This window comes from Rattus norvegicus, chromosome 15 (assembly GCF_021556685.1).
Source record: "Rattus norvegicus strain SHRSP/BbbUtx chromosome 15, alternate assembly SHRSP_T2T, whole genome shotgun sequence".
Taxonomy (NCBI): domain Eukaryota; kingdom Metazoa; phylum Chordata; class Mammalia; order Rodentia; family Muridae; genus Rattus; species Rattus norvegicus.
In genome coordinates, this window is record NC_141548.1 from 39,393,271 (window position 1) to 39,419,736 (window position 26,466).

The window sequence follows — 26,466 nt, forward strand, 5'->3', positions numbered from 1 at the left end:
AATGGATTACAATAGTAATCTGTAGGTTGAGCAGGACTGCCATGAATTAGAGCCTGAGTTAGGACCAGTCCTACAATAAACAAAATAGAAGCAGGACGATCTTTATTATTTCCAAATGCAGGGCAAATAGGAGTGCTATGGATTAAGGCTGGTAAGACCTAGTCTTGGTACTCTGGGTTGGGCAAGCAGGTAAAAGTCAGTATAGGAAAGCATCAGGAACAAATGAATTTTCTTAATCAAAAGGAATTTCCAGTTTCATCTGGTTTATATCTGTAGCTCTGGCCACTCCCAAACTCGAAGATCTGCATGCCTCTGCCTCCCAAGTTCCAGGATTAAAGGTGAGCACCACCATTTCAGCAAATATATTAATACTTCAGGTTTTTAACATTGTTAAATATTCTCCTGACCCACACTAAGATCCCAGAGTACTCAATACATTTAAAACCTGTAATCTTGAGGTGGTAGCAAAACTGGAATTCCTTTTTTTCTAAGTGTTTTAATAGTTTTACAAGAACATCTGGGAGTCAGCTTTATTCTTCTAAACTTTTCTGAAGGTTTAAAATATATATAACCAGATTTTCTTAGCTTTGAAATATTAGAGGTAAATAAGCTTTGTGAACTTTATCCTACTGTGTCATCTTTATGAGAAATAAAGAACCCTTATAAGGATCACTTTATACATGAAATGTTGTTCCACTACGTTCATGTTCACCTTGTCTCCAGAGAATGTGAAGCTGGGGACTATACATTTCACTTAGCTGAGGACTGAAAGTTCCTACTCCTAGCTACCAAGTTGCCTTTATCTGGCAAGGCACACTAATATTGTTACTATATTCTATTAAATTACGGAACATATTTACGAATGGAGCATGGAATTAAAAGCCCTAATTACATCATTAGTCATTAAATGAGCTAAGATATCCTGGACTCAAACATATTTCATTAACAGGCTAGTAAGAGATACAGAATCATGATATAATAAAACTAGTTGCATATAGGTAAGGATAGTTTTTTTGAATCAGTACCCAAGAAAATGTCTACAGGCTAAGTAGGACTTTCCATAGAACTTCAATTTACTGTGAAAGGCAGAATGAAAGCGGCAATCAAGTATTTCTAGAAGCTAACAGGAGGTACTCAGAATACATGTTCAGTGTTTGTTTAGTAAGTAGTTTAGCTCATTAATGGCAAAGGTGTGTTATATTAGGCAATGATGAGCTCCCAGAAGGATGCCATGTAATTAAGTGGGAGAAAACCCATATACTTTAATGTCTAGAAATTGAGCAACTATGCTTTATAAGTAGCATATATTTATTGGGGACAAATGTCATTTTCTTAGGAAAAGATTATGCTGTTGTGGGACCTGACAGTGGGACACTTAGTACCATTGTGAAGTATTTATGACAACCAGTGCTTAACATTGTCTCATACAAGTATACTTTCCAGGCATTCTTATCATCTTCCTTATTTCTATTACAATAGTAAGTACCAGGTAGTGGGAAGACCTGGATTTTTAACCCTTGAAAGAGCAAAGCTTTTCTTTTTAAAGGTTTATTATTTATTATATACATTGTAGCTGTCTTCAGACACACCAGAAGAGGGCATCAGATCTCATTACAGATGGTTGTGAGCCACCATGTGGTTGCTGGGATTTTAACTCAGGACCTTTGGAAGAGCAGTCGGTGCTCTTAACCACTGAGCCATCTCTCCAGCACGAGCAAAACTTTTTTAAGGTAAGAATTCTGATGTTCACATTTCAAGAAGCCTTTAAAATGTTTTCCTATCTCATCAATTCTAAGGTCCTCACGATGTGATCATTACCATAATGCACACTCCACAGTTGGTAGATGGGCTTTTAAGAGTTTACTTGCCTCCCAGAAGCTTACTCACCTCAATTTTGTCCTTCAGTGCAATAAATAAATAATTTTCCCCCCTAAAAAGCCTTGTAGCTCCTCTGGCTGCTCGGTAAGACATCTGAGTATTTTATATTTCTCCTTTCTTGCAATACATTGTTGGTTTACACCCATTCTCTACATGTGATTTAACATTAGCGATATATGAAAAGATTTCCATCACAAACGGTTTGGGAAAACAAATGTTTATTAGCAATAGTTTAATTTGCATAAAGAATTTGTATGCTAGTTTTTCAGAATCTTTATTTACAGAATTCAAATTTAATCATTCTTTTTAACTACACAGAAACCAAGGCAATCTGCTATAAGGAAACATGCATTGAAAGAATTTAGTTTCTTACCAGAAAACAAGTGTCTGAGACGAGGACATGACTGCTGCAAGGTATGGTTGAGGACAGGGTTTTTATTGCAGATTATGAGGAAGAGCACAGCCAGGGACATCTAGAAGAGTTTAGAGTAGATAGTATGGCCAGCAGGATTTAGAATGGGCTTGGGGTTGGGGGTGCAAAAGACTAGGATTGAGACCCAAAGAGTTTCAAATGGCATGGTTATATAGGAATGAAAAGCTGGGGGAAGGGAGCCCATGAGTTGGAGAACTTTTGGGTAGGAGTGGGATAAGAAAAGTTGAGAAGAGGGAGGATGCCAGCATGGATTCTGTAAGAGGTACTTCCTAGGCAGAGGGCTTAGAGGCCAGCATGCTCTTTTGTATGCTAATAGACACCATGGTTAGCCATTTGTTCCCAGCTTCTTTTAGACCTGACACACTGACAACTACTTAAAACCATTACAAAGTTTTCTGGAGTTTTACCAACATAGAACTTCAAGAAAATATTTAAAACCATTGCAGAACTCTCTTGAGTTACACCAACATACCACTTTCTAGAAAGAACATTTCTGATTCTATTTTTCTTTTTCAGAACTCAGGCAGATCTTAAACCAGTGCTGTTCCCACCACAGATATACAATCTAAATCAGGCAAATTATCAAGTTACAAAACTACAAATTTCTTGCAATTGAGACTCCCAAGCAATCAGAATCACTAAATTTAAAAACTTATGATAGCTCTTGTTGTGGTTTGCCCTGGAGTTATCTGTATTTTGATATTAATTCCACTGTCCCAAGGACAGGTGCCTAGTCAAGTACTCAGAACTCAGGTGACTTCACCAGAACCTTCTCCCCATTGAATTTGTAAAATACAGGTGAGGGGCAGGTACAGGATAGGAGGCCTGTCATTGGAGAAGGAAGGATGGGTGGGAGAGTTTGAAGGAAGAGGAGGAGACTGGAACGGAAAGGAGAGAGCGCGGAGAAGCCATGGTAGGACAATGGAGGCAGACGTTAAGATTCCGATCTGTAGACTGCACTAGTCTGAGATCCACCTGTCTCTGCCTCCCAAACACTGGGATTAAAGGTGTGTGCCACTATGCATGTCTGGGTCTTTTCTTGAAGTAGACTCTAACTTGAAGTTTAAGTTTACAATTGTTTTTTTAAATTTAGGGCTGGTAAGATGGCTCAGGGGTAAAGGCATCTGATGCCAAGCTTGACAACCTGAGTTTGATTTCAGGGATTCATGTAAGAAGTCGTGCTCTGACTTCTAATACTGTAGCATGAGAAACAGAGCATATGCGTACCTACTCATACACACACACACACACACACACACACACACACACACACACACACACACACACAGGTTTTAACTAACCTTGCCTCCATGTGTGGAGGTAGGAGAACAATTGCAGAAACTGGTTTGCCTCTTCCACCTGTTGGTTCCATGTTTGTGCAGGCCTGGGGGCAAGTGCCTTTACTTACTGAGCCACCTTGCAATTGACTTGCTAAATGACTTAAAATTTCAATTACACTCTTGTTTTTGAAGAAAAGATTTCTTTGGTAGTCCGATTTTTGGACAAGTGAGGTTTATTAATAAATATAGTTGCATACCACGTTCTTGAGTTTTACATGAACAGTTTTAGAATCACCATTAGCATCATGAGGGCGAGACAACATGGGCCTTGTGCATACTACAAACACTGACTCAAGAATATTTTCACACCCCCACCAAACATAAATCTCATCTTGTATCTTGATAAACTTAATGTGGTCACTGAAACACAAACCTTAAGGACTGCCTTTCCCTAAAGTACTTTTCACAGCATGACGAGGAGTCGGAAGGCATGATAAAGGAGGAAGCCCACAGAAGTTTCTACACCCTCAAGCTCAAATTAAAATATTTAGAAATGTCATCCTTTAACATTTGCTTTTATGTTTTCCACTACTATTATATAAGTGATAACTTTTAACCCACCAGATAAACCCTTTTGCTAACAGTTGAGGCTAAGAAGGCTAGGGTGTAGCCTTTTTAAAGCTTACCAAGCATGTTGCACGCCCTAGGTTTGATCTCTAGCTACAACAAACCAACAGGAGAGACAGCTCAGCAGTTAAGAGCATATCTTGTTCCTGCAGAAGACCCAGGTTTGCGTTCCAGACCATGTTGTAGCTCACAACTGTCCATAACTCCAGTGCCAGGGAACCCTGTACTTAATTCTGACCTCCTAGCACTAGATACCCAGATGGTAGATGGATAAACATGAGGAAAACACACACATAATATAAAATGCAATCTAAGGGAACATAAAAACAAGTCCACATATGTCTAGAAAAGCATTAAGGCGAGTAACATCAATTGCCTTTGTCTTGGCTTTTGTACTTGAGACTCTCACTTTGTTGCCCAGGCCTCTAATGAATTCTAATTTTATACTTGAATATGCAGTCTTCAGACACACCAGAAGGCATCAGATCCCATTACAGATGGTTGTGAGCCACCATGTGGTTGCTGGGAATTGAACTCAGGACCTCTGAAAGAGCAGTCAGTGCTCTTAAGAGCTAAGTCATCTCTCCAGCCCATGAATCCTAATTTTTACACCAGAATCAGTTTTCACTACATTATCCAGTGTTTATAAATAAAAACTAAACCATATTCTGGTGGGGCATGGTGGTTATATGACAGTACTCTTAGCACTTGGGAAGCAAAGGCAGGTGGATCTTTAAAATTCAAGGCTAGCCTGATCTACATAGTTTTAGGCCAGCCAGAGCTTAAAAAAACAAAACAAAAAATTGTCACAACCCTCAAAATGGAATTTGTATTTACTTGGTGTGGTGGTTTGAATATGCTTGCCCCAAGAATTGTAGCCTTGTAGGAGAAAGTGTCACCTTGGGGGTAGGCTAGGAGACTATCCTAGCTGCCCGGTAGTCAGTCTTCTGTTTGCCTTCAGAACAAGATATAGAACTTCTCTAGCACCGTACCTGCCAGGCACTGCCACGCTTCATGCCTTGATAATGGACTGAACCTCTGAACCTGTAAGCCAGTTCCAATTAAATGCTGTTCTTTACAAGAGTTCCCTTGGTCATGATGACTTTCACAGCAATGGAAACCCTAAGACACTTCACTTATAGTTTTCAAAATGACAATATATTTACCTACCATTTTCCTCTAATACTTTCCTTTTGAGGCCTTAAAGGTTGGAAGAATAAATGATAGTACAATCTGTCGATTAAGAATTCAAGAAGAGGGGTTGGGGATTTAGCTTAGCTCAGTGGTAGAGCGCTTGCCTAGCAAGCACAAGGCCCTGGGTTCAGTCCCCAGCTGGGGGGGGGGGAGGGGAGAAGAATTCAAGAAGAGCTACTTGACCCCCATGGTTCAATTAGGGAAAACCTGCAAGAAGCTGAGGAGGAGAGCAACCCTATAAGAGGACCAGCAATCCTAAGTAACCTGGACCCCTAAGGTCTCTCAGACACTGGATCACCAACCAGGCAGCATACAGCAGCTGATATGAGGCCCCCAACACATATTCAGAAGAGGACTATTGGGTCTGGGTTCAGTCAGAAAAGATGCACCTAACCCTAAAGAGACTGGAGGCCCCAGGGAGTTTAGAGGTCTGGTAGGGTGGGGACATCCTCATAGAGACAGGGGAAGCAGGGAGGAGGTATGTGGAACAGTCAGAGGGTAGACTAGAAGGGGAATAAAATTTGAAGTGTAAAAAAAAAAAAAATCAAGAAGTGGCTTAAGTGCTTACAGCATGGTATGTTCTTAGCCGAGGATCAGAGCTCAGTTTGTAATACCCATGGCAGGCAGCTCATAATGCCTGTAAATCCCAGTTCCAGGGGGTCCAATGTCTCTGACTAGTGTGCAGTGTATGTATGCATGCATGCATGTATGTACACATATAAACACACTCGCAAATTTTAAAAATGAATTGAACTCTTGAAATCTTTTCATTCTGCTTTAAAAACCTAACAGCAAAAACAATTGAAGCTAACTTTAGAATTATCTTATTTTGAAATTATTTGCCTAGTACTAATAGTTAATTCCCAATTATAACTCTTATAATTTCTGCACAGTACCTTTCCTTTTTTATAAATTTCCAAAGGGGTGACTATGAGGTAACACAACTACTTCAAATGACTTTTAAAAATATTCAAGAACTTCTCTCTCCTGTTCAAAAACCAAGCATATACTATTTAAATAAAGACTCTGCTCATCCTTAATAAAATCTCTTATCCACAGTAAACCAGTGATAAATCTAATGACACTACTTGTAATATTTTTTTTTTTCGTTTTTCTTTTTTTTCGGAGCTGGGGACCGAACTCAGGGCCTTGTGCCTGCTAGGCAAGCGCTCTACCACTGAGCTAAATCCCCAACCCCTACTTGTAATATTTTATAACCTCAATTTACTTATAATTTGTTCACTCATTCACCTACACTTTAAACAGCTGCATAGATTAACTTTTGATACACTTTACAAATGTTTCAAAATTTTCTACTATAAATATAAGAAATCACCAAGAGCTTATTTACTAAGCTCAAAAGTCTAAAACTGAACTACTGTAGCAGATTGAACACCATCTGAGAAAGGTAGGACCTCACTTGGTAAAACATAAAACATCACTATATGAATGTTAGGAGACAACGTTTAGGCTAGTGCTTTGTGGTTCTGGATGTCTTAATTCTCTATTTTAAAGTTTAAAATTTCATTTATATTTCTAATATATTTAAAAGATTAATACATGTAAGTAAAGGAGGCACAATCATTGATAGAAATGTTAATATCTGCATTAAAAGATTTAAAAACTATATAAAGTTAGTCGTGTCACTTTCCTGTGATACCATCTGTTCATAGAGCAAAAACCCATCTCAAAACCAAACAAAATCCACCACAAATACAGACACCGAGTCGCTCAGCTCATGGGAGGAATAGTTAGCTGCTGCTGCTGAAGAATTACTTGGCACACACGACGGAGATCTGGCCTAAAACTTAAAATGTACCAGAGACGGGACCAACAAGATGGCATATCTAGTGAAGGTACTTGCTGTATAACTCGGTGACCTGAGTTTGGTCCTTGGAACTCTTTTAAACCCTGAAGGAAAGAACACACAAAGTTTGTCTCCTGATAGCCACATGGGACATGACCAAACATAATAATGAGGTACATCGTGGAAGAGGCCTTTAAAAATAAAAAGCTTAGAGTTAATCATTAAAAAAAAAAAAAATTGGGGTTGGGGATTTAGCTCAGTGGTAGAGCACTTGCCTATCAAGTGCAAGGCCCTGGGTTCGGTCCCCAGCTCCGAAAAAAAGAAAAAAAAAATTGACAACTTAGAAAGGCTGATGCATGATATACCAATTGTGGACTTTTATTCTGCAGGAAAGGGCAGGGTTTTAGAAAATCAAATCAGTGGTATACATTGAAGGTGATAAAACAAACAAACAAACACCCCCCCCCCCATTGAGATGCTGCTAAAAAGAGAGAAATAACTAGGCACTTAAGTACAGCAACAATTCCAAAACTGGAGGAATCAAAAGACTGTGGCTGCTTGGGTCCCTGACAAACATGAACAAATTCAGTGTTTCTTGGAACCACTTACTTTGACTCTCGCAAAAACGAATCAAGAGGAAAACAATTTGAGAGCCAACAAAGCACTATTAATAAAAACCTGGTTAATCACCCATTTAAACATTTCCCCCCTTCTCTTAATGGTCATGGATGGAGGCTCTTGAGTCAGAATAAAAACAGTTTCTTCCATCTGCAAAAGCCAAAAGGCTAAGGAACATATAATTGTTTGGGTTATCCTAAAGTACTAAGACTGAATTTTATATTAATGTCTATCTACATTACCCTAAAGTACTAAGACCAAATTTTATATTAAACTAATACAGCAGACTTTTAAATATATTTCAAATTGTTACTTATTTGAGTCCCTTCTTTTCTTCTATCATTTAAGTCCTGGGGAACTGAACTCAATCAGGTCACCAGGCTTGGCTTTGCAGGAACCTTTACTAGTGGACTCATTTCAGTAGCCCCAACTTTTAACATGTTTACATTAACTGTAACTCACTCTTGTCTCACATACTCTGTGCTGTTCCTGTAAACACCCCAATTGTGTTAGCTTCAAAATCTTTTACTATTCAAATGTTACCTGTGGGAAACATCCCCCAAACATACTTTTGAAAGGTAGAGTTGAAAAAAGACTTCCAAATAGCAATCGCTACCACTCCCATCTTGCCACCTTGGTTTTTCCAGAGAACATAAAACTGTCATTTGCCCATCAGTACTGTAAATTCCATAAAAGCCAGGGACTTAACTGTTTGATTTTGTGATGATCTTCAGCACTGAACTATTAGTAAATCTCTTATCTCTCACTATGTAAATACTACAAATCTCAAATATGCTGTCTAGGCCGACTTAGAGATCCACTTGCCTCTGCCTTGAGTGTTTCAATCTCAATTAAAGGTGTGTGTCACCATGCCTGGCTGTTTTTGTACTTTTTTTGGCTTAATTACACAGGGCTGGGTTTACATGTGGGTACCACATCTGATTCCAAATATATTTTTAAAGCTATCTGACAAAAAATTTAACATTTTCATATCACTAGAAAATATAAAATTGATATAAAAACCTATAATTATTAAAATTCACAATTTCTTTAAAGATTTACATTTTCTCTTTATTTCAGCACAATACTTGACAACTTCATTGATTCACACTAAAATGTTATTTTAAATATTGCACATGGAAAGTTTACATATCAGCATTCCTAAATATTGTAATATAAAGTGAAGAAACATGCAAGCTATCATTTTCCAAAGATATTATTTATTAGATTCACCAAAGAGAAGTGTGTGTGTGTGGGGTCTGCTTCACTAGGAAGATCCATTGGACACACACATTAATAGGTTAGGCTGAGGAACATTTAGCACAAAAGCAGCATCAGTATTTTTCGTGTTTGGCATTGGTATATGTTTTACTAGTAGAGCTCTTTTTGAGGTCCTGGGTTTAATCCCTAGACACTAAAAGAAAACAAACAAAACTAAAGCAAAACAAAACAACAACAAAAAGTGAAAGAGGAACAGAAGTAGTGAAAACTGGCGTGCCTAGGACGTATTTCATAAATGAACTAGTCGAGAACATAATCCCTTAAGTTTCTGGTGGAGGAATACCCTGTGCATTAAAAGGTTCCAGGTATTAGACATAAAGCTGCTCTAAGCTATCCCTTAACTCCTCGGTAGATGGAATGCATCGATGGTCTTTCATTTCTTCTGTAAGTAGCATGCCTAAATATTTGCTGGAGCCAAGACTATTTAACACAATAAGGACTCCTTTTTCTCTTTTGGATGATATTTAATAAAAAATGACACTCAGAAAATATTTTTCATAAAGGGATAGTAATATTCATTTGCAAAAGGGAAAACACAAAACTAAACAACCAATTTTAATTAGAATGTTAACCTGTAAAACTGTACATCTAAAACCCTAGATCACAAAAGAATATCCATGTGTAATTATTTCTTTGAAAGATAATTAAATTGTTATTAATGTAAATGCATAACTTTAATTTTGCTACTAGCTATTTATGCTTCAAAATTTATCAGAAAGATGGAAATTAACTCTAGATTTCCAAGTCATTAAAATATACTTAAAATTTACACTTAAATGTATATTTTAATATATACAGGCTATTTCTTCCCTTTGAAAAGATGGGGGGAAAACTACATACACTTAAAGTAATCTTAGTGAGTTTTCTATTGCTGTGAAGAGACACTATGCTTGTGTAACAAATGCTTACCTCAATGGCCCATAGTGATACGTAAAAGAGCCAATATCATCCTCATACAAAAGCTTCAAATTCTAGCCACAATATATAATCTTTTTCTACTTTACACATGGACACCCCCACTAGAAAAAAAATGATTGCTCCTAAAACAGAGTCTTATTTTATAATTAAATCAATAAGTTAAAACTTACTTAATTGTACCTTTAAATTAGATTTGGGTAGTGGTTCCTTTGGATACAATTCCTTAATAAGTAACTGAAATACTTTTAAGATTTCCACAACACACAGTATTGGGTAGAACTCATTAAGAACCTTTAATTTGAAAAGGTAAGAGGCTCCTTGTAGGTAATGACAGAGTTATAGAACATTATTGTGAGATACCTACATTTTCTTAAATATTTTAAAATAATGACCAAGTATTTCAAATAACAAACATAGGCTAGTCAAAAGAACATTTCCTCTGAAATATAATTAAAATATTCTTAATATATTTATAAAATTAATAACTATGTAGCTTTAATCTGAATTTAAGTATTAAGGCACAGAAGTCCTTCATACTTTTGACTTGTTAAAAATCTCCTATTAAGGACTTAAGGTATTTCATACTTTATCTGTATCTAAAGAAAATTTCAAATCAAGAGAAAAACATGGGGCTGGTGAGATGGCTCAGTGGTTAAGAGCACTGACTGCTCTACCAGAGGTCCTGAGTTCAATTCCCAGCAACCACATGGTGGCTCACAGCCATCTGTAATGAGATTTGATGCCCTCTTCTGGTGTGTCTGGAGACAGCTACAGTGAACGCATATACATAAAATAAATACATTAAAAAAAGAGAGAGAAAAAACATTTTTCTATTATAAGTAATAATCTGAGTTCAAATTCATATAGGATATAAAGACACATTAAAATAAATCTATGGTACTTCTTATATGAAAATGCTGGAAAGTTGTACTAAGAATATACTCTACCACTGTAGTTCTTAAAAACTCTGGAAAGGTGTTCAGGACTTAAAAAATACTTATTATATCAATTACAGTCAGTGCTCCATCTGTGAGTCAAACAACCACACATTCGAAACATTTGGGTGGTCAGGCATGGTGGCCCATAGATCTAACTGAAGAATTTGGAAGGCAGAGACAAGAAGTTCTCTCTCTGAGCTCCATGGCAGCCTGGTCTATATGGTAAGACGCAAAAAGAACAAACCAAACAAATTATTTCTTGAGCAAAAACTGCATTTGTACTGAATTGTCCAGTTTTTTTTTCTCGTCATTATGGGAATAACTTGAGTAATACAACCATCCACTGCACAACACAGTAAAAGCAATATAGAGATAAGTTTAAATATAAGAGGAGGACATGCATTCATCACAAGCAGACATTTTATACAGGAGACTCAAGTATTTACAAATCTGGGTATCTAGAAATCCTATAATCAATTCCCCACAGACACAAAAGTATATATATGTGTGTGTGTGTGTGTGTGTGTGTATACACATACATACATACATACATACATACATACATACATACATACATACACAGGTTCTCCTTTGACTTACTTTTTTTGGCCAAGGATGACCTTAAGCCTCTAATTACTTTTTCCACTTCCCCAGTGCTGGGATTACAGGTGTGCACCTGGGATGCAGTTGTAAGGTAAAACCCATGGCTTTGTGCATGCGAGGCAGAAGCACTCTACCAACTGAGCTATATTACCATCCCACAATTATATAGTACTTTAAGAGACACACTATGTGGAGAGCTGTTACTAACATCATTACAGGGTCATACCAAACATAAAGTCACTAATGAAGTCAGAAAAACTGGAAAACACACAAGTAGCATCAGTACACATTGAACTACGGTTGTAGAGTATTGTCAACCTTACTTCAGCAGCACAGTCAATACTGGAGATAATCTCAGAATCTTAACGCCAATATTTACGTGCTGCTAAGGCACTGCTGACATCGCTATCATAGGAGCTATGAATAAAAAGACAGGTACTTTCTTCAGAAGATCAGATCCTTGTATTTTGAGGCAGCACAATATGGCCTGCACCTTTTCAAAATCCACAAACCATTATGTGCTGCTACTTTACTCCAAGGTTTTGTTTTTGAAAACTCATAGCACCTGAATAGTAATTTACAAAAGAGTCTTTTTAGGAAAAAAGCAAAATACATAAAATCCATGTTTGAAAAACCCATCACTGGTATGTGCATAATTTTATAAGGTTTCAGCAGAATAAAATATATTTCTATATCATAAATTTAATAAAAGCCTACTGCAAACACAGTGCTATAACTTATATAGTAATCATGAAAGGAGAAAAGCAAGTCATTTTTCCATGACAACTTAATAAGAATCTGATTATTAAATTAGCCAAACTTCTGAATGTATTTAACATATAAAGCAGTTATAAAAGTTGGGTTTTACTTTAAGAGCAGCACACCCTTCAAAGCCAAATTCATAGGATGAAGCTTTATGTTAAAGGTCAAACATAAAACATATAAGAGCTCAGTTTCAAGAAATGTATACTAGCAAAATACTTAAGACACACACATGAAATATATACCCCCCCAATCTACACATGAACACTCAAGAATTACTTCCATATTGGAATAGTCATTTTGAGTTCAGTGTCCTTTATCACCCATTATCCAGAACAACATCTTAGGATGACAGGTCAAGTTGGTTTCCTGAAAGGATACAGAACAGGAATCCTGTAGCTCAGGCCTAAGTAACCATTTGTATGGTTCCCATTACAAAGGCTGTTCCTTTAAAGGTATATCATTTTATATAATAGAACAATTTTATACAAATAAATTTGCTTTCTGTTCTCAGTATTTATAGGATGCACAGTTGTTATTCTGTTCATGAGCACAGTCATATTCCATTTAAGTTTTGTTTTTTCTCTATTATTAAAATGTATGTAGATAATTTATGAATAACCATGGTTTCACCCATTTCTCTATTATTGCCTGCAAGTTTTAATACAATTTTTAACATCTATTTAAGATACATCAACACATACTTGAATTTACAGTGTGCTAATTTGTTTCCCATTGTTGTGAAAAACATCATGATCAAAAGTGACCAGGGAAGAAAACAGTTTTTCATTTTACAACCGAATGTCCATCACAAAGGGCAGGAATTTAAAATCAGGAAACAGGAGGCAGGAACTCAAGCACAGGCTGTAGAGGAATGTTGCATACTGGCTTGCACTGCTTGCTCTCTTATACACAGGACCGTCTGCTCAGGGGTAATGCTACGCAGTGGGTTGGGTCCTCCCACATCAAGTATTAACCAAGAAAATGCCTCCTAGATATATGTCCATAGGACAAGCCGATGTAAGCAATTCCTCAGTTGAGATTCATTCCTTCTTTCTAGATGTCTGTAAGTTTCTAAACCAACCAGCACAGTTACATGAAAATTTAGGTTCTCTTCAAACCTACTGTCTAGTTAAATTTTAGACATGTTTTAAAACATACACGATTATTTTCACTTAAATATTTTACTGAATATCTACTCTATGTAACCACTCTCCCACTTGTTATACTATGGTTGCTACAGTTATCTTGAGTTTGAATTTCTACTTCCCTAGTATTAAGTTAGCTTAGCATTGTTATTATTGGTAATCATGTATCTTCTTTAGAAGAATGTCTATTCAAGACTTTTTTTGGTTTTTGCCTATTTACTGATGGTGAGTTTTAAAAAAAAAAAATTTCTGGCTTAACAGTTAATACTACCTACCAAAAACTAGATATGCAAATATTGTCTTCCATTTTGTCTACCTTTGTGTTTTGTTTACAGTTATTAATGCACAAGTTTTAGATTTTGAGGAAGTTTATAAAATGTTATTACCTCTATTTTTGGTATTAAATACTTGTCAAATCCCCTGTCTTGAAGTTTTACCTTAAGTTTTCTTAAGGGGTTTTCACTTTTAGATATTTTTGTTTAGTCTCTGACTATCTGAAACAAAATTTTCACTACATAATAAGTTCTAACTTCATGTTTTTGTGTGTGTAAATATCTAGGTTTTCTCACACTATTAAAAGACAGTCTTTTCCCTTTAGTGGTGGACTGAGCCCATCTCTAGATAAAGAACTGTTTTTACTATTGCATTTCATAGCGGATTGTCCATTCAAACTAGACTGTGTGGCAGTCATTTCCTAGTACAGCCCAGGCCATTGCTCCATTCCTATGCACCTTAGGGCACCTGAGATACCACACTGTCTTTACATCTTCAAATATTTGGTTTCAAGTGTGCCAGCTTAAAAAAAAGTATGAAAATAATTAAAGGTAAACGCTATTAAAAATGATTTTGTCCTTTATCTTTATGTAATGGTTATAGTTTCAAATTCAGTGGTCTTTAGAGACAAGGTTTCTTTGTGTAGCTCTAGTTGTCCTGTAACTCACTCTGTGGACCACGCTGGTCTGGAACCTAGAGGTCTATCTGCTGCTCTTCCTCCTGCAGGCTAGGGTTAGAAGTGTGCACCCCCAGGCCTGGTTCCAAACTCAGTGGTTTATATTCTAGCCTAAGGACCAAAGTAATTTTCTTTGTTGGGTTTTGATATAGTTCAAGTTTTTACTGATGTTCTTAAAAGAAAAAAAAAGGCATTATGAAAGGTGAGATAAAAATAGGTAAACTGGGCTGGAGAGATGGCTCAGTGGTTAAGAGCACTGACTGCTCTTCCAGAGGTCCTGAGTTCAATTCCCAGCAACCACATGGTGGCTCACAACCATCTGTAATGGGATCTGATGCCTCTTCTGGTGTGTCTGAAGACAGTGACCGTATACTTACATATAATAAGTAAATTTTTAAAAAAATAGGTAAACTAAATTGTCTTGCTCAAGAAGGTAACCCAAGGGGTTGGGGATTTAGCTCAGTGGTAGGGCGCTTGCCTAGCAAGCGCAAGGCCCTGGGTTCGGTCCCCAGCTCTGAAAAAAAAGAAAAGAAGAAAAAAGAAAGAAGGTAACCCAAGTGTATATAGGAATATATGGTAATCTTTAAATACCTGAAATTAATATTCTTTGTATAAGAAACCAGAATTTCACAGCAATTTAAGTAGATCAAAATGTCCTATTTTCCCTTCAACTCTATTTGTTTCAATTAATATTTTTCTTTAGAAATATTTACTTACCTTAAAAAACTTCCAATATTAATTCATCTTGTTTCCATAAAATTTAGCACTTCACAAAATATTTAAGAGATTTTTAGGCATGTTGCCTAAGCTATATATCATCTTGACTGCATCAGAATAATGGGACAGGTTTTGAATTTAACTTATTATTAATATAATAAGCAACTAGTAATTTGTTGGGGCACAATGACAGAATACAGACTCTGAGGTCAGAACCTTGACATTCTCTCTGGTATAAGTCTCTCCCATGGCTGTTATTCTAATATATGGAGCCCTCTCTGGCTCCTGGGATCTGTGAATGAACATTAACACACACACAGGCCTTTAAAGAACGCTTCTGAACCACAGCCATCTCATGAAGCTGTCTAAGAACACTGAGAAAACACGACCAGGTTTAAGGTCTGATGACAGGGCAACAAATCCCAGGGAACAAAGAATCTACTTAAATAGCAAAGCTAAGGGTATGGAATATTGCAACAAAATTTGGGAAGTTAAAAGCCAGCTATGCTAATATCTTTGATGTAGCAATAGTACCACTATAAAATCTTTGGAACTGTTTCTTCTCTAAACATTTAAAAACCCTAGTTCTAAAAGTTGATATGTGAAAGTGACAGAACCATTTGTAGTGCATACTACTAAATACTGAAAAATTTCATTTCCACACGTGAATTTTCTCTAAGAAAATGAGCTTATGTAACATATTTGAAAGAAATTGTTTTAACAACAACAACAACAACAACAACAACAACAACAACAACAACAACACCACCACCACCACCACCACAAAACTAAAATGACAGTTTAGGACAAGTCAGATGTGTGATCACTGACAACTGAATATGTACTTTAATTCTGTATTCAGTTTGCTCATTTTTACATGGAAATTTTTGAAATTCAAGTTTCAGGGCTGCAGAGTTATTAACTCAGTGGTTAAGAGCATTTTGTAGTTCTAAAAGGCCTGGGTTCAATTCCCAGCACCCACATGGAGCCTTGGCATTTCTTTTTCTTTTTTCTTTTTTTTTTTTGGAGCTGGGGACCGAACCCAGGGCCTTTGGCTAAATCCCCAACCCCTTGACACTTCTTCAAGTGCCTACACCCATGTGCAGACATTCATAAATGTAGCATACTCATACAATGATATTTTTTTAAAAGTTCAAATTTCAGAACAGAAGATGAGAATAATCACAATAAATGTTCTGAAGACATTACCCAATGTATTCATGCTTAAAAGTGAAAAATGGGGGTTGGGGATTTAGCTCAGTGGTAGAGCGCTTTCGTAGTAAGCGCAAGGCCCTGGGTTCGGTCCCCAGCTCCGGGAAAAAAAAGGAAAAAAAAAGTGAAAAATGGCATCATTACATTGAAACATTGCATCGGATTGTATATTTGCAAATTTCAATTCCTACCCAAACCAGGTGGGTGGCTAAGTGTTATGAGTGGAACATGCTTATCATTTCAGCATTCTAGAGACAGAGGCAGAAGAAGTACTATAAATTTAAGGTCAGGGAGGGTTTCACAGCGATAAGCTGTCTCAGACAAAGAAAATGAACATACCAAATTTCAGACCCTGGTATAACCGTTTTAATTTTACCCTCCCCCAACTCACTCCCATCCATACAAGGCATCATATAAGCAGGGCTGTCCTGAATTTCACTAACTAGTCAAGGATGACCTTACTCTCCCTCTCTCCTGCCCTCTGCCCTTCTCTGGGATTACAGGCACGCACCACTGCACCCTGTCTACTTGTTGCAGGATATCAAACCCAGAGTGTCATACTTTCTAGGTAAGCACTGTACGTACAAACTGAGCTACACTTTCAGCCAGTTTTAACTTTTCTAAGATCCAAAGTAACCTCTTAGTAGAATTCTAGTACTTGAATCTAATTAGAAGGTGAAACATTACTCAAAGTGGAAAAAAAAGTTTGTATTTTGCAATAAAACTTAATAAATTCCATGGTTATGATGTTGAGAATAGAAATATCATCATGGCTTAAGCATAAAGATACAGATTCAGCATAATTGTTCTATTAAACATTTACATATCAAAGGCTTTGAGGATAAAGAATAACCTTTGTAATTCTCAAAACTTCAACAATTAAAAAAATTAGAGACTACAATGAACTCATGAATTATAAAGTAATATATAACCTTCAGAACACAGACTACTTCATACTCTCCGTCTCCAATTTTGACAGTAGGTGGCCCTTTCATCACTATTCAACTCCAAACCAAGCAACTATTTTTCACTTTTAGCATACACTTCTCTCCCAGGAAACATTTCCTTTTAAAGAAACTAATTTTTTACATAAGCTTATTTATTTGTTTGTTTGTTTGTTTATTTACTTGTGGGCTGGTGTTTTGCCTGTGTGAGCTATCTCTCCATCTTCCTAAAGAGACTTAAGGTAGGTAAACTTTCCTCTGAAGTAGCACAACAGACAGGAGTTGATACTATAAAGAAATTATATTGCAAATAAATTAAAAATATCAAATTTTTAGCTTATCACATAATTACACAATTACATTTTTACTAAAAACAAAAAATTCATCACTTGCCATAAAACCGATTCTAACTTCCTCAATAATAAAAATATTCTGACCCTTCCCCTCTTTCTAGTATTAATTAATTCCCATATTTATATTATTCAAATCCAACAACTGATAACACTTAAAACTGGTATGATTATGTATCACTACTATTGTATTGCTAAGCTGACACATTTCTTTTTTTCTTTTTCTTTTTTTCTTTTTTTCAGAGCTGGGGACCGAACCCAGGGCCTTGTGCTTGCTAGGCAAGCACTCTACCACTGAGCTAAATCCCCAACCCCAGCTGACACATTTCTTAATGGAAAATAGCTCTTTTTAAAAAAACTAGCATAGCTTCTGAGAGTAGTCAGAATGTTTCCTGAATTAGGAAGTAATTAGTTTATATCATTATTAGATTACAGCATGATCAATACCGAGAGGACTGAATGTGACTTTTTCTTCATATTTTGTTTCTTTATTAGGACATTAAAAAGATAATCTAATATTTTTTAATGTAGACAATGTACTCAAAGATTTTAAATTATTAATCATATATATTTAAATTACCTTTTCTGTAAATGTATATGTAAAAGTATGCCATTGGTGTGTGGGTCCCAGCAGCGAAGAGAGTGTTGGGTATCCTGGATACTCATGTTGCTGTAAGCTGCCTGATGTAGTCTGCTGTAGGCCCTGGGAACCAAATCTGGGTACTCTGGAAGAGTATCAAGTGTTCTTAACCAGAGCTATCTCTCCAGCCCCTCAAATGATATAGATTAAATTGGCATTATATAATTAAGTTTATGTATCTAAAAATGTAATGTGAAAAATCAAATCAAAAATAAAAAGACAAAAAACAAGGAGGAAAAGAAAAGTATGACTTTGAATTTCTTTTTTTTTTTTGGTTCTTTTTTTTGGAGCTGGGGACTGAACCCAGGGCCTTGCGCTTCCTAGGTAAGCGCTCTACCACTGAGCTAAATCCCCAGCCCCTGACTTTGAATTTCTTAAGCGGAAAAAATTTTCTATTAGAACTCTAAACTAGAAAGCAAATGTGAAAGAAATCTCTTAGAAAAACGAATGCAAAACTACGATTATTCAATTCAGTACGTCTAGCATATTAATACCATTATGCCACAACTTCTAGGACATCCATATGCACAGAAAAGTGCTCGTCTTGGACCTTATATGGTTCTGGTTCTCATCTCTAGCACTGTAAGAGAAAAAGGAAGGAAAAAAAAAGACACCTCACCAAAACAAAATAAAACAAAACAAAAAAAACCCCAAACACACAAAAGTCAATCAAACAAACAACCCCCACCCCCTCCTCTTACACACACAGTCCATAAGGGATTAACTTAAATCACTATCTTGAGAGAAACTATGGTATTAAATAAATAAAAGAGAAAGGTAGACACAGCAGAAAACCACATAGGATAATGTAGTGTGGTCACAGTAGGAATACACTATCAACTGAGAAAAACTGTCTTTCCTAGAAACTTTAATTTGATACAAGGCTGAAGCTGGCTTCCATGTGACCAATTAATGAACCCTAGCCTAGATTATACAAGGTTAGGATTTATAAACATTTCAATTCTAATTTCCCAGAGATAAAAATTGGAAAAAAGAAAAAGCAAACAGCATTTCACCATGAGTAAAATGAAGGTTTCAGTATTTATTCACCTTACCTCTCTACCACCTGGCCTCAAATAAACCATTCTGAATACTCGAGTTGAATGGCTGATCATTTGTAATTATAAGGTCACCTAACTTACAGGTTCTGGATTACCAATGAGATAGCTGACACAATGGAAAGGAAGCATCTGAAGCACCGACTTTCTTTTAAACAGGGTCACCTAACCCTTAACACCATTAGCAACAGAAACTTGGTCCTGAATTCTCTGCAGAGATTTAAAATTAGCTCAAGTGGATACTGTTAATTTGAGAATCCGAATTACTTTCATAGAAATAATTACTTGTATGTATTTAACACGATTTTAATGCTAGTTTTCTTAGAGATATATTAATGTCAGCCAATCTGTTAGAATTACTGTTATAATTTATATTTTTCAAAATTTAAATGAATCAGGACAATCTTAATGTGTGTAAAAGTGTGTACACATACAGAAAAGAAACTGCACTGGCTGTTTTCCCTTCCTCTGAAGTTTTAAAAGTTGAATGTACAAAGAAGTCTCAAATGAATGTATAAACCAAAAATATTTCTCACGAGTCTATTTTCAAGCTATAAAACTGTAAGATCAATACATTTTGAGTAATGATAATAAAAATACCATTACCAGTACTGAAGAGATTGCTCCTTGGTTAAGAATACTTCTTGCTTTTACAGGTACCAGGGTTTCCAGCACCCATATGGTAGCTTACAACCAACACCTTATAACTCCAGTTCAGGGGATCCAATGCCCTCTTTTTGACCTCCATGCATACCAGGAACATACATGGTACACATATATGCACACAAATAAAATAAAAATATATAAGCCTTAAAAATGATCTTTGCTTATTTGTAAATTTTAAAGAAAGGATTAAATATTGTGATTTCAGACTTGGAGATAACAGGGTCTTTCTATAAAATACTTTCCACACTAGTAAAGTTGCCTAAAGCAATGAGATCATTCTTGTTCTAAATTAATATCAAACATCAGTTAGTAGAGAGCTAATGGGCGATTTAAGTTATTCAAGAATAAACAGAAAAATAATCAGATACAAATGGAAATATGATACCAAACACAAGTCTTCGTAGCAGTGGTGCTGGGTCACTGAAGAAGGAAGGAGCTAGAAACTAATACTTACAAAATAATAATTGTTGGGCTACTTAGAGGGCTGTTTTAGTAATATCTTCATTTTATCATTGTTAAACCTGGGAAAAAAGAGTAAAGACTTTAGAATTTGATCTTATTACATAAGCAAAAACATTTTCAACTGATGCCAACAATCACTATTTCCTGATTCTTAAACATTAAAAAAATAAAAAATCAGTGGTTACTAATCTCTATGAGGATAAATAACTCTGAGGGGAGTAAAAGATCTGGAAATAAAGCATTATGCCATGTTAAAACACACCAGAAGAAAATATTGTTTAGAAATGTCTGAGGCAAAAAATAAGACAAACTAGCAATGCTGCAATTGTTCTCACGGCTGTGCTTTCCTCTTAAGGGAAAGGGTTTATTTAGGGCCTCACACCCTAGCAGGAAATACATCACAGCCCATCCTTTAAAATGATCAAACAAAACTACCCTAGTGACCTTAGTCGCACTGTTTGATTTCTGTGGGATATGATTATACACTGTACTTGTACTTTTGAGGCAGTCTTGTTAATACAGCCCAAACTGGCCCTGAATTTGGGATACTCTTGCCTAGGTGCTGGGATTACTGGAATATACCAACATACCTACATACATGTACTTATTACAAGAGATAGCACAGAAAGAATACACTAAACCTTTATAATTTTACCAGCATATTCCAAGTGTGCATTTTATTATGAAATACTTTCTCACAGAAGTAGCAACATTTCTTTTTCTTTCAAAATCCATCAATCCCCTTTTCCAATAATGCCAACATGATTTTCTACCCCAAAACCAACTCTATACTGAATGCTAAAAAAAAAAAAAAAAAAAATCCCAATCAAACATTAAGATCCTTCTGTGCTAAGTTCTGGTCTCATTCTGTTCTTACAATGTAACTATAATCTTGATGAAGTACTTATCTGTCCTACATGAATTTTTACACCATAACTACAAACGTAACTGTTGTACACATATATTTTCTTGAAAGGGTTTTTATCTGCTGAATACAGTTACAATATACAGAACTCTTATTTTAATGGCTATATAGTTTATATGACTATCTCACAACATATAATGGGGAAGGGTCTACTGTAATTTCAACTGCACTACAAAGCTACTAAGTGGGCCACAAACTACAAATTCCCCAACATCTGAAAATACATTAGAAAAAGCCAGTTCTAGTTAGAAATTAACATTTTTTAAAGTGTTGAGCTTTATTTTTATTTTCCTTTTACTTGTCACATCTATTGTATGTTTGCGGGCTTTGCCTGCTTGTGTGTCTGTTCTCTTCTTGCATGCACAGAGCCCACAGAGGCTAAAACGTGTGTTGGGTTCTCTGGAACCGGGACTGTGAGTTGTCATGTGGATTCTGGGAAGTGAACCTGGGCCCTCTGAAAGAGCAGCAAGTGCTCTCTTTTAACCTTTGAGCCATCTCCCCAGCCAGCAGTTTTTCTTAAGTGATCAATCTCTTCTGCTTTTGGTGTACAGCGAACACAGGTATACATATTAAGGCTTCCACTAGAATAAACCAGAATTTGTTCCCAAACAGTCTCATAAAAATAAAGTTCTGATAATGAATTATTCTTCATATGACTGAGACAATACCAACATTAGAAGTGTGGTAGAAATGATAAGCTTTCTAATTAAATTAGACCCTGAATTTTGTAGATCCAAGATAACCAGTGGCTGGGATGCTAAAGCCCAATGCTTGGTTTGGTATGAACAATCCTTCCCACCCCCACCCCATCTCATTTGTGGTGTTCTTTTAAAGAAAGAAAGAAAGTAGAAAGAATCTTTTAGAGCTTGTAAAATGTATAAATTTTAGATACCTAGTATCAGAGATTTTGATTAAACAGATCAGGAAAAAATGCTTTATTTTAGCTTATTTTACTAGCTAGTCCACAGACATGTTTTAGCAGGAGTCAATCAGGGTAGAAGATACTTTCAAGAGAAGATTATGCAGCTAACTTTTAGGTTAAGCACCCCCAATATCAGTATGTCTATCTGTCAAACTACATCACCATATCAGAAACACCACTCTCCCTAGAAAGCAATTACAGTTAAAATGCTTAATTTCCCAATGTCAGAATAGACCGTGGTCTCGATTAACTCACGTAAATATACTATATGACAAAAGCTAATTTTCTTAGTAATAACAATTAAGAAATGGTATTCTGAGTTAACTCTGACCAATAAAGCAAACATTAAGCATGGGGATGGATCAGAAGAAATTTTAATGAAGACAACAAAAGAGAAATGATGAGTATCTTTTAAAAATACTACTGCAAATGTCAGGCTTTAAATCAAAACACTGATCAACAAAAAAACAAACATCACTAGTAGTGTTCTATCAAAGTTTTATAAATAAAACCAGAACTTAAACAGAGAGCTAGTATTCACTTACCTAGGACTGTAATTATACAGACGGAAGAGAAAAACATGTAGGTTGATGCAAGTCTGTTTAAATTACAAGTGTACAAGTCTATAAAACTATATCACTTGAAATATAAAGTCTAATTACTATAAGATACACAATAGGACATGGTATCATTTTAAGAAGAAATCATAAAAGTATGACTAGAAATATAAAAGTTTAAGGGTAAGAAAAAAAATAACAATTTGTACATTTTTACCTCTGGCCTATGCTAGTTCTAATGACAACATGAAGTATAGAATGTTTTTATTATAGTGAAACTAACAATAATTCAGCCTTTTTTATATGAGGCTACAAAAGGAAGATAACGTCCTCAAAGTGAAAGAAATACTCCAAAGTGGTCACAACTTTTCTTTCTCAAATATATATCTGAATTTGTGATACAAGCAACTTATTTTCTTATTCTATTAGCTTAAAAGTGTAGAAAAGCACACGTATTTGTAGAGTTTGCCAACTCTAACATGAAATTTCCTGAATAAAAATTAAATATAACACCATTGAATAAACAGTTAAAAAAGAAGTCCAAAGCCCACAGATATTTACTATTTTCTTAAGGAAGCACTGAAAAGAGAGTGTCTTTCAAAAAGACCATTCTTCAAACTACATATGGGAAACCTTTCCACTTGTGTGCAAACTTCCTTGGCCACTCTGATTATAGACTAACAGAACTCTGCAGTACAAGCTGGCTGACGAGCAGCAGCGATCACCCAGCTTCAATTCTTATAAGAGACAAGAATGACTTATGGTGGTGACACTTGCTTCTTCTACATGATGCTCCCACTATTTAAAAAGCACTACTCAAGAAAAACATATGCACCTAGCTCTGAGAAAAGAAGTGCTTCTGTATGGTTTATTTAACAAGTACACTTGTAGCATAGGACAAAGTTATTTAAGGAGAAATTCAAAAAGGGTGAGGTGAAGAGAGAAGATAAATAACTGCTTTGGTTAGAAAAGGAACTTACAATGTATCTTAAAAACTTAACACATTAACAGTCTTCAGTTTCTGAGACTACATTTAACTATTATCAAATGTCTGACTAGTTTTACCATCTATCAGAACGAGTGCACAGATTCCATAGTTGTACAAATTCCAATCAAAAAAGAAAATCACACTCTTGCTCACAAAATGCCCCAGTTTCCTCCCAGGCACACGAACTGAATCACTATCATATGCTGCTGACTTCAGGTACTATTTAGAAAAACAATCTCCAGAATGGCAAAAATTAAATACAGCATTAAGTGTTCAGCCAATATGATTTTTTTTTTCCCTTTGAGGAATCGATTTGGGGTCTTGGCATGCTAGCCAAGTGTCTACCACTAAGTAATAATACTTCCTGGACCTAGCCTAAAAGAGTTAACAAAAGCCACAACTGAAGCTGGCAGAATGGCTCAGTGGGTAGTGGTGCCTGCTATGACAATCTGAGTTTCATCCCTGAAACATGTAGAAATGAAGGTCCCAACTTGACTGTCCCCTGAACTCTGTGATACACACCCCCACCATACACACGGTAATAAAATAAAAATATAAAAATCACAACTATCAAAAAACTTCCAGTGCAATTGTTAAATGTGTACTGTAGAGCTAAAACCGTAGTTAAGCCCAGAGCTATCAATTTATAAAAGAAGTAAAAACACTTATTCTGTTAAAATAATTTATATATAATAAAATGCTATTTAGGACTCCAACTTTAAATGTAAGTTATGTTTCAACACTTTATTAAATTTAAGTAATACCTAGTCTTGAAATAAAAATTGAAAGTATGAAATAGTAGCAATATAGTAAATTTAGGTATTTTGCAAAAACAATAAAATAACTGCAATCTTTTTTTTTTTTTTTTTGGCTCTTTTTTTCGGAGCTGGGGACCGAACCCAGGGCCTTGCGCTTCCTAGGCAAGCGCTCTACCACTGAGCTAAATCCCCAACCCCAACTGCAATCTTTTATAAAAATGAACAAAATGTTTTCCACTAAGTTGTCAGTGTAGAATGTCAGAAATAAACTATAAAAAAAACCCCACAGGATAATAAGGTAATTTAAAATATGCTCATTTAGTACTAAGGTGTTTGTAATATAATTTATAACATTGAGTTGCTTTATTTTTTTTTTTGTTGTTGTTTTCTTTTTCAAGTTTCTTCATGTAGCTCTGGCTGTCCTAGAACTCACTAAGTACACCAGGCTCGCCTCAAACTTAAAGATACTTGCCTCCCAAGTACTGAGACTAAAGGCATGCGCCACCACCACCCAATTTATAACACTGAATATACAGAAATAGTAATAGATTAATTTTAGAAGTCACATTTGAAACATGTTGCATATTTTCTTTCAAGTGATTATATCAAAATAGCAAAGTAATATTAACCTAGTTAATATGTGATAATAAAATGTCCTAAGTGTGGCTCTACTGAGAACAGAAATTTTACTTTAAAGCCATATTTTTAAAAATTTTAAAGACTTAAAATTAACTAAATATTGCCTATTGAAAAATGTGGATCAGAAAGTATCAGTTCTGATACATTATGCCTTATTTGAAAAAAACAAACAAACAAACAAACAAACAAACAAACACATTAGGGATAGTTGTTAATTTTAGAAAACCACAATATATATACATGTACAAAACTGCTTCTCATAAACATAATATTTAAAATGTTCAAGTTAATTCTGTTATTATTTAGCAAATCTTTGCAATACTTTAAAATATCTATCAAAGAAAACAATCCTGCTGACAGTTTCAAATCCAAGTTCTGTTATTAACTAGCATTATAAATCACAGATAATAATTTTAAGGCCCCTCATCAACAAATGTTAAATTACCCCATCCTCGTCTATTAACATATTTTTCACTGTAAGATAAATATTTCAATAAGATAGAAATGATAGTACAAATGTACTTTAAGGGCAATTATTTTTCCTGGAACCTTGATCATGCCTTTAACTGAAAGAAAAAAAAAATACTATATTCAAGATATAACTATCACTGGAGAACAATTTTAATTAAAATATTTAAATCAATTCAATAAATTTCTGTCCTCAAATTCTTAACAAATAAACCACATTTTAAGAGAGAACTGGAGAGATTTGCAAATTTGAAGTATTTACAACATGTCCTATAAAGGGTCATCATATATAACTGTAACAGCTTTTATTATTAGCCAAGTTAAGGTTTCTTATTGTATCAGAAGTGGTCAGCTATAAGAAACTTTTAATATCTGTACTGTTGCTTTTAGATACTAAATTATTTAACAAGCTAAACTTCCTATGTTAATAAGCCAGATTATAATTGTAGAGAAAACAATAACATAATGTCAAATATTTGGTTCAAACAGTAAATTCTAAGACCCTCAGGTATCATAAATTTTAAACTCTAAATTTGGAACCATGCATTTAAATCCTCGCCTGCACTATAAGCTCATATACTGCTTTCTCCTTCATTTAACCATTAAAATTGTGTCAATTATCTAGATTAAAAGTGATAAATTAAATGTCAATTCCTGCCTCCTTCCAAAATACTACATTTTTATCTTAATACTCTCTAACCTAAAAAACACTGGGTAAGATAGA

General features: G+C 35.4%; 1 long non-coding RNA gene across 5 annotated transcripts in view; it reads right to left on the bottom strand.

Moving 5' to 3' along the window:
* Positions 1–2,079: 2,079 nt before the first annotated feature.
* The window catches only part of LOC148000985 (uncharacterized), a 67,858-nt gene continuing 43,471 nt past the window's right edge, over positions 2,080–26,466 (bottom strand). For 2 of the 5 annotated variants that reach the window (XR_015638843.1, XR_015638847.1), the window contains exons 3-5: positions 20,478–20,544; positions 18,794–18,879; positions 12,017–14,950 (exon numbers count right to left, since the gene is read on the bottom strand). This is a non-coding gene — a long non-coding RNA (uncharacterized LOC148000985). Of the gene's footprint in view, positions 7,324–12,016; positions 14,951–17,490; positions 17,598–17,866; positions 18,880–20,477; positions 20,545–26,466 lie in introns of those variants that run through there. The other 3 variants (XR_015638844.1, XR_015638845.1, XR_015638846.1) reach the window with 3 other exon arrangements.